Source organism: Choloepus didactylus, chromosome 11 (genome assembly GCF_015220235.1).
Source record: "Choloepus didactylus isolate mChoDid1 chromosome 11, mChoDid1.pri, whole genome shotgun sequence".
In the NCBI taxonomy this organism is placed as follows: Eukaryota; Metazoa; Chordata; class Mammalia; order Pilosa; family Megalonychidae; genus Choloepus; species Choloepus didactylus.
In genome coordinates, this window is record NC_051317.1 from 52852155 (window position 1) to 52866668 (window position 14514).

Genomic DNA, 14514 nt, shown 5'->3' on the forward strand with positions numbered 1-14514 from the left:
ATACCTCCCTATTTTAACACTTTGCAAGGTTGACATTCATTTGTTCTCCATCATGAAAAAACATATTTGTACATTTTATCACAATTGTTGAATATTCTAGGTTTCACTGAGTTATACAGTCCTAGTCTTTATCTTTCCTCTTTTCTTCTGGTGTCCCACATGCTCCTAACCTTCCTCTTTCAACCATATTGATAGTTATCTTTGTCCAGTGTACTTACATTGCTGTGCTACGATCACCCAAAATTGTGTTCCAAGCCTCTCACTCCTGTCTTTTCCAATCTGTGTGTAGTGCTCCTTTTAGTGTTTCCTGTAGATCAGGTATCTTTTTCACAAACTTTCTTGTTTTCTGTTTGTCAGAGAATATTTTGAACTTTCCCTCATATCTGAAGTACAGTTTTGCTGGATATAGGATTCTTGGTTGGTAGTTTTTCTCTTTCAGTATCTTAAATATATCAGACCACTTCCTTCTTGCCTCCATGGTTTCTGCTGAGAAATTCGCACATAGTCTTATTAAGCTTCCTTTGTATGTGATGGATTGCTGTTCTCTTGCTGCTTTCAGGATTGTCTCTTTGTCTTTGATGTCTGATAATCTGATTATTAGGTGTTATGGTGTAGGCCTATTCAGTTCTATTCTGTTTGGGTTATGCTGTGCTTCTTGGATCTGTTATTTTATGTCTTTCTTAAGAGATGGGAAATTTTCATTGATTATTTCCTCTATTATTGCCTCTGCCCCTTTTCCCTTCTCTTCTCCTTCTGGGACACCAATAGCATGTACATTTTTGCATTTCATTTTGTCCTTCAGTTTCCAGAGATGTTGCTCATAGTTTTCCATTCTTTTCTCTGTCTGTTCTTTTATATGTAGGCTTACAGATGCCTTGTTCTCCAGTTCCTGAGTGTTTTCTTCTGCCTCTTGAGATCTGCTGTTTTATGTTTCCATTGTGTCTTTTATCTCTTGTGTTGTGCCTTTCTTTTCCATAGATTTCTGCCAATTGTTTTTTTCAAACTTTTGATTTCTGCCGTACATATGCCCAGTGTCTTCTTTATAGCCTTTATCTCTTTTGCCATATCTTCCATAAACTTTTTGAATTGATTTAGCATTACTTGTTTAATTTCCTGTATCTCAGTTGAAGCGTAACTTTGTTCCTTTGACTGTGCCATAACTCCATTTTTCTTAGTGTAGATTGCAGTTTTCTGTTGTTTAGGCATCTGGCCTCCTTGGCCACCCTAACCATGTTTTCCCAGATGAGAACAGACTCAGGTCCCAGAAGGAAGAAATATTTAGTATCTGGTTTCCCTGATGTTGTGTCTTAGAAGATTGACACTCCCTGTGCTTTTCTGCCCAGCAGGTGGCTCCTGTCAGCCTGACACTCCAGACTGGTGTAAGGAGGTGTGGCCCATGGTTGTTTCCCCCCAGGCTCTGGGGTCTGGTTCTGAATGGAAGGCAGGTAGTAGAGCTGGACCCCACCTTCGTCCTCTTTGGGAAGATATGCCCCCTAGAGAGAGGTCATTTGCATAGAAATAGTTTCTTTTTTTATCTGACTCTGCTATCTCCACCATTGTCTGGGTCAGAGTTCTGTGAGCTTAAAATGGCTGAGGCTTTCTCTACTGCAGAGCACTGTGAGCTGAAAACATCTGAGGTTTTCTCCACTGAGCTGCCCAGGTTGAGAGAGAGAGAAAGGGACAGAAAGGTTCCTTTTTGGGTCAGTCTATGGACCCCAGATTCACCTGTTGACCAGAGATAGCACCCGATCCTTTGGGCTCCCCGTCCCGAGACAGATACATCCCCTGGCTCTCTAAAGTCAGTCATCACCAAAAGCCTCTGTCTGCTTGTTGGGGATTTGTAGTTTGTATTGAACAGTTAACATCTATTAATTAAAACCCCAGTTGGAGCTAGGCTGAGGTATATTTGCTTGTTCAGAGAGTGCTGCTTTCTATCACAGTGAGGCTCTGCAGTTCAGGCCGCTGTGAGGGAGAGGCTCTTGGCTGGGGTCCACAGTTTTTACTCACAGATTTTATGCTGTGATCTTGGGCATTTCTCCCAATCCAGTTTGTTGCACGATGTGTGGACAGTCACAGTCATCTCCCAGAAGTTATTCCAGATCTTTTACTAGTTGTTCCTGGTTTTTTATTAGTTGCTCTGGGAAGACTAACTTCCACTCCTCTTATGCCACCATCTTCTCCCTCTCCTCAAGTTAAATGTAAAGGCATTTACAGTGCCATCTATTCTACTCTTCCAATCATATTAGCATGATGTCATCAATAGAGAAAGCCAATGTGATATCATTTACAATAGTAAGCTGGCAAAGATCTCTGTGGAGTACTTGTGGCAAAGAACCAAATGAATATCCCTAAGAAAGGAAGCTAAAAGTACACACAATTCTGCAAGGTGAAAGCAAACCTCCTAGGCCTCTCTGTTTATTAATATAAACCAGAGATTGACAAATCTTCTGTACAGAACCAAAATAGTAAATATTTTAAGCTTTGTGGGACATGAAGACTCTCTTGCAAATAGCCAATTCTGCCACTGTAGTGCAAAAGCTTCTATGGACAATATGCTAGTGAAAAGGACAGGGCTGTGTTCCAATAAAACTTTTTTTAAAATAACAGGCAGCAGGTCAAATTGCCCCACAGGACTTGGTTTATAGATCCCTGATAAAGAAACATGCATTTGCTAGATTAATAATATTACTCTAAGTTTCAAGGGCTACATTAGTTTCCTCTATTAAAAATAATGTGCTGGGAACTACACCTCAGATGGAAGGAACAATTTGATTAAATTTAACACTGCAGGGTCACTCTCAAATCTCATTGTTTTCAACATTTTATTTTACTTATTCATTTATCCAAACAGAAGAATTAAAAGAGATGTGCAAAGATTCAATACACTTGAATCTTCTGCATCTTTTACTGATCAGATATTTAAAATATCAATGTTTCAAATATTTAACACCAGATCTGTATGGGCATTGAACAGTCAAATTGATGCTCACCAATCAGAATGGAAGCTGGTAACAAAAAAGGCCATATGACCTAAACCAAGTAAATATTAACTCTGTGGGTGGCATTGCATTAAAATAGATGTGTTTGCAATATTACAGGTATGAGTTTTGAGGACAAATGTTTAGATTTTTCTACCATGAGGTTTCTGACAATACAGTTAAGGTTACCAATGTGAGGATTCTGTTAGCTTCTGATATTTCAATTCCAGTTTTTCCTTGAATAAGAATCTTCCAACCAGTGTGCACAATGTGCTGGTTTGCTGTGGCTGGGTTATAGTGTCTTGTGATACTGATCCCCATTTGCTCATAGAATAGCACAACAGGGGGTCTTTGGAAGCCAGAACCCACAGCCTGTTACCTATACCTATAGATGTTTATACCTACAAGCATCCTCATCCTTTTATCCTTAAATGACATACCAATTTCATACTTCTTTGTGGCTTTAACAATGTGAAAAAATTTGCCACAGTTAAGTACTGTCCCCAGGGAAGGTGTATACATACACAGGCTAATTTAGGGCAACTCTGGATTTACAATAAGCTGGTCTTCAGTGATAACTCCATTTATCACATGATAAAGCCACATTTAGTCTAGTGGGCTAAAGTCACATTCTGTAACAGGGTTAATTTGGAGTCAGTTACTTGATTAGACCGTGAGTGACAGTCCCCTCTGGGAAAGGATCAGATCAGTGTTTCCTGTCAATATGAACAATGCAATAGCAAAATTCATTAGGAAACTCACCCATTCTTTTATTCAAAGTGCTTGGATTTTTGGCACAGGTTTGGAAACAGGACAAGGTTATGCTCCTCTAGCATTGTGATCCATGTTTTGACCCAGATGTTTTAATTTATAAAAGTATTTTACTATGTTACTTATGTATTTATCGATATATATATATATAATGATTGTTCATTTCATTTTTGAGAGCCAAGAATTTTCACAGTTAAATCTCTATACGTCAGACTACTCCTTGGGTTCTGATTGGAACATCTGCTCTTCTATCTTTCATAATGTCCATGCTACTTTGATTTTAATCATTCCTGCTAGCAACTGTCTTTGCTAACTATAGGTTTTTCTCATGATTGCTAGGACTAGGGATTCTATTTTAATTTCATTCTCTCCTACTAACATTCCATGTTTAGCAAGCATGACTATAAATATGCTTTTTAAACAATTGAGACTGCCCTCAGAAATTTATTTCTTACAGTAAAAGTAAAGTATAGTAGATATCATAATGTCCTACTGCAGAAAGAGGTCCCAAAACCTGTGGGTATGTTATCTTATATGAAAAAAGGGACAATGAATATGTGATTACATTAAGTACCTTGAGATGGGCAAATTATTATAGATAATCCACGTGGGCCCAATCTAATTGCTTAGATCCCTAAAAGCAGAGAAACTTTCCGAGCATTGGTGAGGAGATGGACAATGAATGAAGGGTCCAACAGATAAAACACTGCTGGTTTTGAAAACAGAGGAAGAGAACCACAAGTCAAAGAATTGGGCAGCCTCTAGAAGTTAGAAAGCAAGGAAAGAGATTCTCCCATAGCACCTCAGAAAGGAATACAGTTGTGCTAACATCTTGATTTTAGCCCACTGAAGTCTGTGTCAGGCTTCTAACATAAAGAACTATAAAATAACAAATTAATAAGTTCATGGTAACTAATTATAGCAGCCATAGAACACTAATACACAGAAGAAGACTTGTCTAGATCTTTCAAAAATGTGGGGAAAAAAGAGCACTTTTGGTTACTACATGCATACAGTTTGTGATTTCCAAAGTTTTTAAATCCTTCCTCCAAATTATGAAGTTAGTTATTCTCTTTTTCAATGAAAGACTGTGTGGACATTTCATCTTTGTGTCAAACACAAAGAAGGCAAAGACAAAGAGAAGGTCTCATTGACTTGACTGTTAAAAATCTAATTAGCCAGCTACTTTTTCATTATACAATTTATTAATTCTATAGACAATGAAAAGAAGAATAAACCTATGGTAACATAACCCCATGATTCTTACCCCATACACCAGAATGACCAAAAAGCTAAGTGCCAAATGCGGGCAACAGGAGTTTTGGAAGACCCCATTGCTGAGGAGCCCATTCTAGACTGCAGGAAAGAGGTTTTAAATTCTGCATCTCTTTTCTCAGGGGTGCTGGGCATAGAGTCCCATAGCTCATGAGAATCTGGGGTACAGTAAGAAACCACCTCCAGGGTGCAGTAAGGAGGCAAATGAAAGATATTCTTCAAGCAGTTCCTCATAGACCTCCTCTCATCTTCTTCTGCTTTGGGAGGATCACTACACTTTTTAGAGACTCGGATTGCAGTTCAAGCCTTTGTCTGTGTGTTCTGTGTGGTTACATGCAAAGTTACCAGGGCATCAGGGCAGAAGACGGTGTAGAGAAAAGTCTTATTTCTTCAGCACTGCAAACTCTAAGAGTGGATTAGTGAATCATGTAAGCCTGGAAATGCTGGTGAAACTGCCACATACTAACTCACTAGAATAGCCCCTCCCTCACCAACTTGTTAAAGCTTTCACTTCCCTCTTTTAAGATTAATGAGGGATGTGCCTAACACCAGGACAAGATCCTGTTTTCTTGTTTCCCTACAGAACTGAAGCATGCATGGAAAGAAGCAGCCTGAATTTAAAAGTCACCCTGGAACATAAAAGTACCCTGCAAGCAGAATCAAAGTGAGCAAGAACAACTGGAAGGAGAAACACTGGACCCCAAAAGGAAATAAGTCCAGTCATTACAAGTTCCAGCAATGTCACAAGCTCACTCATCAAAATAGACCAATCAGCACCAATAACGAGCTTGCAATCCTTAATTTGAGTGTTTAAACAACCAGTGGCGATAGCCAATTTGTAGTCCTTAATTTGACTGTTTACTAGCCAGTCACCATGTGCCAACATCCCTAATAACTTTATCTCCACCTCCCTTCTTTGCCTAATCTAATAAAAATCCCTCACCTCTGTAGCTCAAGGAGACAGATCTGAGGACTTCCCTCCTGTCTCCGCTGGGCTAGCTTTTGCTAATAAACTTTCTTTTTTCTAAATCCTGGTGTGACTGAATTGGTGTCTGTGTGTATCAGGCAAGAACTCACTTGAGCAGTTTCACTGGCAGTAATGTATACCATTTCTGTAGAATAAAATCAACAAAATACAGAGTAGAAAAGCCAAGCAATGAAGAAACAGAACCCCAACATAAATTTATAAATTTAGTCAATCTAAAGATACACAAATACTAGATTTTCCATAAAGAGTAGCCACTAATCTTTTAATATAGAGCTAATTTCAGTTATCTGTCTTTCTTTTCCAATAGAAAATAATCTTAACATAGAAAGCTAATATTATACAAGAGGATCTCACCTTCACTGATTTCTAAAAATATTAAAACTACATTAAAGATGTGGTAATTTTTAATGAATTCAGAGTTCTGTAAATTAGTTATATATTGCTTTTAATTAGTGGCATGAAAATAATTATGGATCAGAAGTTGTATTTGAATTATATTTTAAAACAATTGTCTGATTTTAGACATAATTTGGAATACTTAGCTCTACTTGAATTAAATCTTTATCCTTTAATGGAGTTAAAATGTGCCTTTAATATTAGGTTATTGGAATGATGATGTAAAGAAGAGCATTTTGAAACAGAATTTGATGCCATGGTCTTTGCAATACCGATTTAAATAAGAGGGATATGTGTAAACTACACATACAACTTCATTACCCATATAGTTTACACGTGAAAATACTTGTACAACTACCATATCAGAGGCCCAAATTTTGAATGAACACACCCTTGGGAATGATGTTTTAGATTATTTAGGTAATCCTTTGTGAAACTTACCCAGATTGATTGTACCTAAGAAAATCTCTTAGAAGGTGTATTTTGGAAAGTAAAATATTATCCAGTGGTTCTTATTCTCCAGTGGCAGGAAAGCTGGAAATCACTGGAAAGTTAGAAAGATATTTTAAAACAATGCCAGTTTTTAAATGCCTTTCGGTATCAGAGAGTTCTCAAATTGTTAGAATTTGCAGACTGAAGATAAGGGTAATTGAATAAAAAGTTAAGGTTCTGAATCTCATACATTATATCTGTATTCAATGTGTATGTTTCCCCTTAGTAGTTTCTCTGTCTTTTCTCCTGTTTGTTAATGAGTATTTTGAAATTTTAGCTACATCATTGGCCTCCTGCCCATGCAGAGGCATTAGAACTTTGGCACTTAACCCTTGCTTTCTGTATCAAAATATGAAACTTGTCTGCCATGACATCACCAAATTACCTCTCAGTCTTTAATGTCTTCAATTTACATTTGATATCATGTTCTTCCATTAATTCTTTCAGGTTTGCATATTTTTAAGAACATGCCTTAATCAGAATCTCTATGTATTTCTTCCAGGAAGAGGTCCCATCTTCGTTAATTCATTCTTACATTTTGCAAGAAGTCCACCAACAAATTCTTCTATACGTACATTAGAAAGAATTTTCCACTTCGAAACTGGGAGTGTATAGCCTGCCAAAATTAAATGGAAAGATATTTAGAAATCATTATGCCACATTGTGCACTCAAAATATTTATATGCATTTCAATTATGTTGTGAGAATTTGATAAAATAAGATGTTTACAGATATTAGCTGACTGATTTTTCTTTATGGCTCTGAAGGAAATAAAAATAATTATTCTAACCATTTGTAACTTGAGCCAATTGAAAAATTATAACTTTTAGCTAAAAGGATTCTTATTGCCTTAAGAAGAATATTGGAGTTAGGAGAGCTATCATCTGTCTGTAGTGTCTTAATCTATTGCCATCTAACTTCTAATTCTTGTTCTTCACTCTTCATGTGTGTCCATGGGTGGGTCTAGCATTGATTTCTGCAGTGTTGCCAAAAAAAACAGATTTCCGAGACCGGTACTCTGATTGGAAGGATAATTAGGGATTTATAATTAATGCCATCAATTTTGTTTGTATCAGTTTTATAGTTTTTTCCTCAGAATCTCATGATCAAATAAATATTAAAATTTCTTTTTCCATTTCATAAGCAAAGCATGTGAAACTTTTAGCTGTAGTTGGGAAATTAGGCAGCAGGAAATATAGGGTGACCAATGGATTTAACTATCATTGATAGTGACTTGCATCATGTTAAACAGTTTTAGGATTATCAAAGAATAGAAGAATTGTTGCTTTTTGTTAGTTTGTTTTTAATAGGGAAATAAAACCATCACTGTTCTTTATGTTTGGCAAGTCTTTTTGGCCTGAGAAACAGGGCCATTTCCTGTTTACAAAGATAAAGCAGATATACTCTTCTGGATATCTGTAGCTATTATACTATTGTTTGATCTGCTTGTATGCAATCCATTTGAAGCAATCAAAACCACTTCAGTCATATAATCCCTCTCCACATTTGTAATAGATTTCAATCCTCTAAAGCTTAAAAAAAGTTTGTGAGAAAATTGTTCCCAGGAAACACCTGATATAGTGTAAAGCTGAATTGTCAGAAATACAATACACAAGCTGAAGCTGAAACTCTAAGGAGTTTTATAGAGTGGTTGGTCATTTATCTTTCTTTAAACCTTCAATTTTTTATTTTTAGTGATAACTGCTCATACATTGCCATACTCAGCCCAACAGTGTTACTAACAACTAGAGAAGAAAGAAATGAAAAAATAAAGTCTCTTTCCTCCCCAACTTTGTAGACCAGAAACCAATATTTGAAAGAGGAAACTATAATCCTAAATACAATGACAGAATATCTTTCAGTTCTTCAAAAGAAAAGACATTACTACTTTCATTAAACAGGGTCCATTAAAAATATGTAACTTTCCGATGCAATGTTCTATTATAGATTTATTTATTTAAAAGTTGATGTTATAATTTTTTTCTTTTAAACTCCAATATTTATTTTTATTCAAGAGTAAATAGAGAGTAGAAATAAATAAAAAGCAATCAAAATAGAAACAGAAAAAAATTTCAAACACACTGTTAATATGTTGTATAAAATTCACAGTCAATAATTTTCAATAATTCCACCTTTCCATTTAAGGATAATTACATAATTAGTATTATTATCAAATAAAGCACTATGTCCTTAAAATAATTCATGCAATATTATTTTAAAATAAATATTTATAATTTAAGATTACAGAAATGTATTTAACATTATTTGTCAAAGAGAATTAAAATTAATACAATTACTGAATTTCTATTTCTTTAAATTAAGTTTTAACTAATACCACATTCTTTGTTATATAATTAAAAGTGTGTATTCACACAATCTCACATTTTTTCTGTCTACATATTTAAATTTCTTTTTTCTCATGATTTGATAACTTATGTTTTATATTAAGTTCTTCAGGATTTGCTTTTTATCTTCCTAATGTATTCTTGGGAAATTTTTATTGTTCTCTTCTAAATTACCTACAAAGAGTTAATCCCTGTATTTGTGCTATGAGTAAAATTATTTTGGTAAAACTAATGAATGGACAGGTGGCCTTATTTCATTAGACCATACGCAGGAAAGGCTCAAGTATAGCAGGGAAAGACATAAAAGAAATTCTTTGCTATAATGTAAAGCCTAGCAATGTAGACAAACTCTGAAAAAGCACGGCAAAGTACAATTAAAGCTTAGGATAACACATGTTGAGAGAATGCATCTGCCCCCAAGGGCCCCATTGGGATCAATGATGCCAGTGCCTCATGGGAATGGAAAGTAACTGTGCTTTTCAACCTCATTTTATAGGCATGCAGAATTATTTAATCTACTATATTATCTGAGATTTGGTGATTTCTTAAGTCTTATTGTACTAAAAGGTCTAATCTTTTAAGTTGTTTTTAATTCAGTTTACACCTTTTTTATTTCATGGGTGAGCTAATGGAAAGATCAGCATCCTGTCACTCTGAATTCACTAGCACCTTATTTACATACAGCTGAAATTTTGTAAGAATACATGAATTAAAGAGAACCTAAGATGGTGGCTAGGTGAGACAGAGCAAAGAAACATCTCTGTGAAAAATACTATATAAAAGCCAGAAAGTGACCCAGAACACCAGTTCCTGTGATGCACCAACTAGACAAGGTTTGTTAAATCCACCGAAACCGTGCATTTGGTGAAACCCGGAGACTGCATTCTGAAATGAGTGAGTGAGCCAGCTGAAAGTCCGGTGGCCGTGCTGCAGTGTGGGGAAATTATGGGTTGGTGTTTGGAGACAGACTAGTTCTTTTAAAAAAAAAAATAACAAAAACCCAGGAGCAGCTGCGGATATGGCAGCGAGAACCGCTCAGTGAAGTGCAGCAGGAATGGGCTGTGCCAATACCTCAATATCTGGCATGGAAGACAGCCCTTCCCACACCCACTGCTAATTGTTTTGGAGCCAGTAGGGCAGAGGGGAGCCAAAAGGAGAAAGAAAGTGTGCCCCTTGCAGCCATCTTCCTGGCAGACTGGGTCACTCTGGCCCGCGGCCAGTGCCACAGCCAAGAGCTGTGCCAAGGGTCCCAGTGTGACGGGGAGTGTTTCCTGCAGCACCGTGCACATGCCACAATATTGGCTGTGGACAGTGGCTTTTAGTGCACTCACAAATAATTGTCCCAGAGCTGGGAAGGTGGAGCTGTGCAAAAAGGGGGAAATTAACACGCCCCATTCAGCCATCTTTACAGCAGGCTGGGGATGCCACTGCATGGCCTGGTGGCCCAGAGCTTTCCTGAAGGGCTGGCGTGCACTTATGATGTGGCACAGCCTTCCGTCAGCAGAGGTCCTGGAAGAGCATGGCTGAGAAGGGGGACCCACTTGGAAATCCCAGGAACCCTATGCCAGTACCAAGGACTTGTGGGTCAGTGGCAGAGACAATCTGTGGCAAGACTGAAAAGAAGGCTTAAACTCTTTCAACAGCCTTAAATCTCCAGGAACACCTGCGAGGTTTGATTATTAAAGCTGCCTTACCTCCCTAACTGCTCAGACACATGCCCCTCATTCAGTGCGGACAGCACCAAAAACACACCCAAACTTGGTGCACCAATTGAACCCCACAAGGATCAGACCCCCACACACTACAAAGACAAAGTTGGGGAGAACTGACTTGAGGGGAATAGGTGACTCACAGATGCCATCTGCTGGTTAGAGAAAGCATACACCACCAAGCTATAGAGCTGACAAATTAGAGATTGGTGTTTTTCATATTCCGAAAGAACACTATCAAGTAAAGCAAATGCCAAGAGGCCAAAAAACAACAGAAAATTTTAAAGCATATGATAAAACCAGACGATGTGAAGAACCCAAACCCAAACACCCAAATCAAAAGATCAGAGGAAAGATAGTACTTAGAGCAATTAATCAAAGAACTAAAGACAAACAATGAGAGCATGGTACAGGATATAAAAGACATGAGCAAGACCCTAGAAGAGCATAAAGAAGAACTTGCAAGAGTAAATAAAACAATAGATGATCTTATGGAAATAAAGGAAACTGTTGACCAAATTAAAAAGATTCTGGATACTCATAGTACAAGACTAGAGGAAGCTCAACAACAACTCAGAGTCCTCGAGGACCATGGAATGGAAAATGAAAGAACAAAAGAAAGAATGGGAAAAAAATTGAAAATGGATCTCAGAGATATGATAGATAAAATAGAACATCCAAATTTGAGACTCACTGGTGTCCCAGAAGGGGAAGAGAAGGGTAAAGGTCTAGAAAGTGTATTCAAAGAAATTGTTGGGGAAAACTTTCCAAACCTTCTACACAATATAAATACACAAAGCATAAATGCAGAGTGAGCTCCATATAGAATAAACACAAATAAAACCACTCCAAGACATATTCTGATCAGACTGTCAAACACTGAAGAGAAGGAGCAAGTTCTGAAAGCAGCAAGAGAAAAACAATTCAGCACATACAAAGGAAACAACATAAGACTAAGTAGTGGCTACTCAGTGGCCACCATGGAGGCAAGAAGGCAGTGGCATGACATATTTAAAATTCTGAGAGAAAAATTTCCAACCAAGAATACTTTATCCAGCAAAGCTCTCCTTCAAATTTGAGAGAGAGCTTAAATTTTTCACAGACGAATGCTGAGAGATTTTGCTAGTAAAAGACCTGCCCTACTTCAGATACTAAAGGGAATCCTACTGACAGAGAAACAAAGAAAGGAGAGAGAGATAGAGAGAAATTTAGCAGACATATATAGAACATTACAACCCAAATCACCAGGACACACATTCTTCTCTAGTGATGATGGATCTTTTCCAGAATAGACCATATGCTGGGACATAAAACAAGCCTCAATAAATTAAAAAAAAAAAAATTGAATTTATCCAAAGCACATTCTCTGGCCACAATGGAATACAAACAGAAGTCAATAACAATCAGAGACATAGAAAATTCACAAACACCTGGAGGTTAAAAATGAGGGAGAGATGAAAGCATTCCAGGATAATCAAAAGCTGAGGGACTTCATCACCAGTAGATTAGTCCTATAAGAAAGGCTAAAGGGAATTGTGTAGGCTGAAAGGAAGGGACATTAAAGAATTGACTGAAACCACATGAAGAAATAAAGATTTCCAGTAAAGGTCACATGGTAAATATAAATACCAATACTACTGTATTTTTGATTTGTAATGCCACTGTTTACCTCCTACAGTATCTAAAATACATAAACTGTAATGATAAATCAGTGGTTTTAGATTCAATGTACAATATGTAATTTTTGACAAGAACTACATAAAGGTAGGGGAATGGAGGAGTATAGGAACATAGTTTATGTGTCCTATTGAAGTTAAGTTGGTATCAAAGAAAAACAAGATTGTTATAGATTTAAGATGTTAAATTTAAGCCCCCCAGTAAACACAAAGAAAGTATCAGAGACTATGACCATAGAGATGAAAAGTAGAGTATGAGTTATGAGAAGTGGGGGAAGGGGCAATGGGGAGTTAAGAAATGAGTGTAGGGTTTCTGTTTGGGGTGAAGGGAAATTTCTAGTAATGGATGGTGGGAAGGTGATGGCATTGCAACATTCTAAATGTGATTAATTACACTAATGGAATGCTAGGGAGGGGTTGGAATGGGAAGATTTAGGGTGTATATATGTTTCCACAATTGAAAAAAAAAAAGACAGTATAAATAGATATTAACAATTAAATGCTAAGGATAATCCTGGATGGGATCTAAGGATGGAGGAGAGAAGGCTCAAAGGGACACAGCTGGGACATAAGGAAAAAAAAAATAAGGAAATATAGAATGTAAGCTTTTTATCAGTGTTGAATTTCTTGAACTTAGCTGTGCTTAATGGGATTGCATAAAAGAATGTTCTTGTTCATGGGAAATGCATGTGGGAATTATTGTTTGTTCAAGGATGTGTGCAGCTTGCTCTCATATGTTCAGAGACAGCAATAGATGATGGATGATGGATAGGGAGGGAAGAAGGGAGGGAGGGAAAGAAAGAAATGGTGGTGTGACAGGATGTTAAAGTTGGTGGATAGGGGTATTGGTGGAGGGGGGTCAGGGATGTGCTAGAGTTCTCTGTATGGGGTTTGTATTGTTTTTGCAACTGTTCCTGTAAGTTTGAATTTATTTCAAAATAAAATTTAAAAAAAAGAATATATGAATTAGAAACATATCTGAAATTCAGTCTCACCTTCACTATTCAATGCATGAAGTTGTGCAGAGTACGTAATAAGCAGAGCACCATTTTCCCCTTGCATTTTAATCTACACCACTGTTCCATTTTGCATATAATGCAGTTATCCTGTAATTGTTTATGGTAGCCATCTTTGCCAAATAAGTAAACATAAATGAAAGTTTCTCATCCCTAATCTCCAACATAAATGCGTTATGTGTGTAATGGACAAATGGTCCTAGTATATGGCTGTCTGTTCCCATTGTTTTATTGTCTAGTCACAATTTAACAACTTTAGGGCTATAAATCTTTCTAGGAATTCCACAGAAGAGACCACCTGTAACGTATTAACAGCTTAATAATTTTTAATCCTCTAATTACTAATAATGATTTGGCAGGCTTGTCTGATATCAAGACTATTTTGATTTGGATAATGGAAATTTCATTTAAAAAGGTTTATCACTATGGAACAATAATAGGATAGAGTGTAGGTATTAGATCTGAATCTAAAACAGGGTATGGTATTTTACTACTTTGGAAATTGATTTAATTATTTGCCATTTAATCATTATAAGCTTTCAATTGTTATTCAGTCATAAAATTCTTGAGCTATTATTTTTGGCAAGAAATTGCACATTGCTTTCTGTGTTAGTTGTTGTATTTATTGTTGCTGAAAAGAGAACAAAGCAAAGTACTGGCTTAAAATAAACCATGATTTTTATTTCTCACTTGGCTGTCTAGGCAATTGCTCTGCCAGCTTCCCCTGGGTTTGCCCCTGTGCTTACTGTCAGATTGTGGCTGGGTATCCTGGATGCTGCCAGATGACCTTTCTAACAAGTCCAGCTCCTTGGTCCTGATTGTCTCCTGGATCTCACTCTTACAGTATTTCATGGCTTCTCTGCTCATG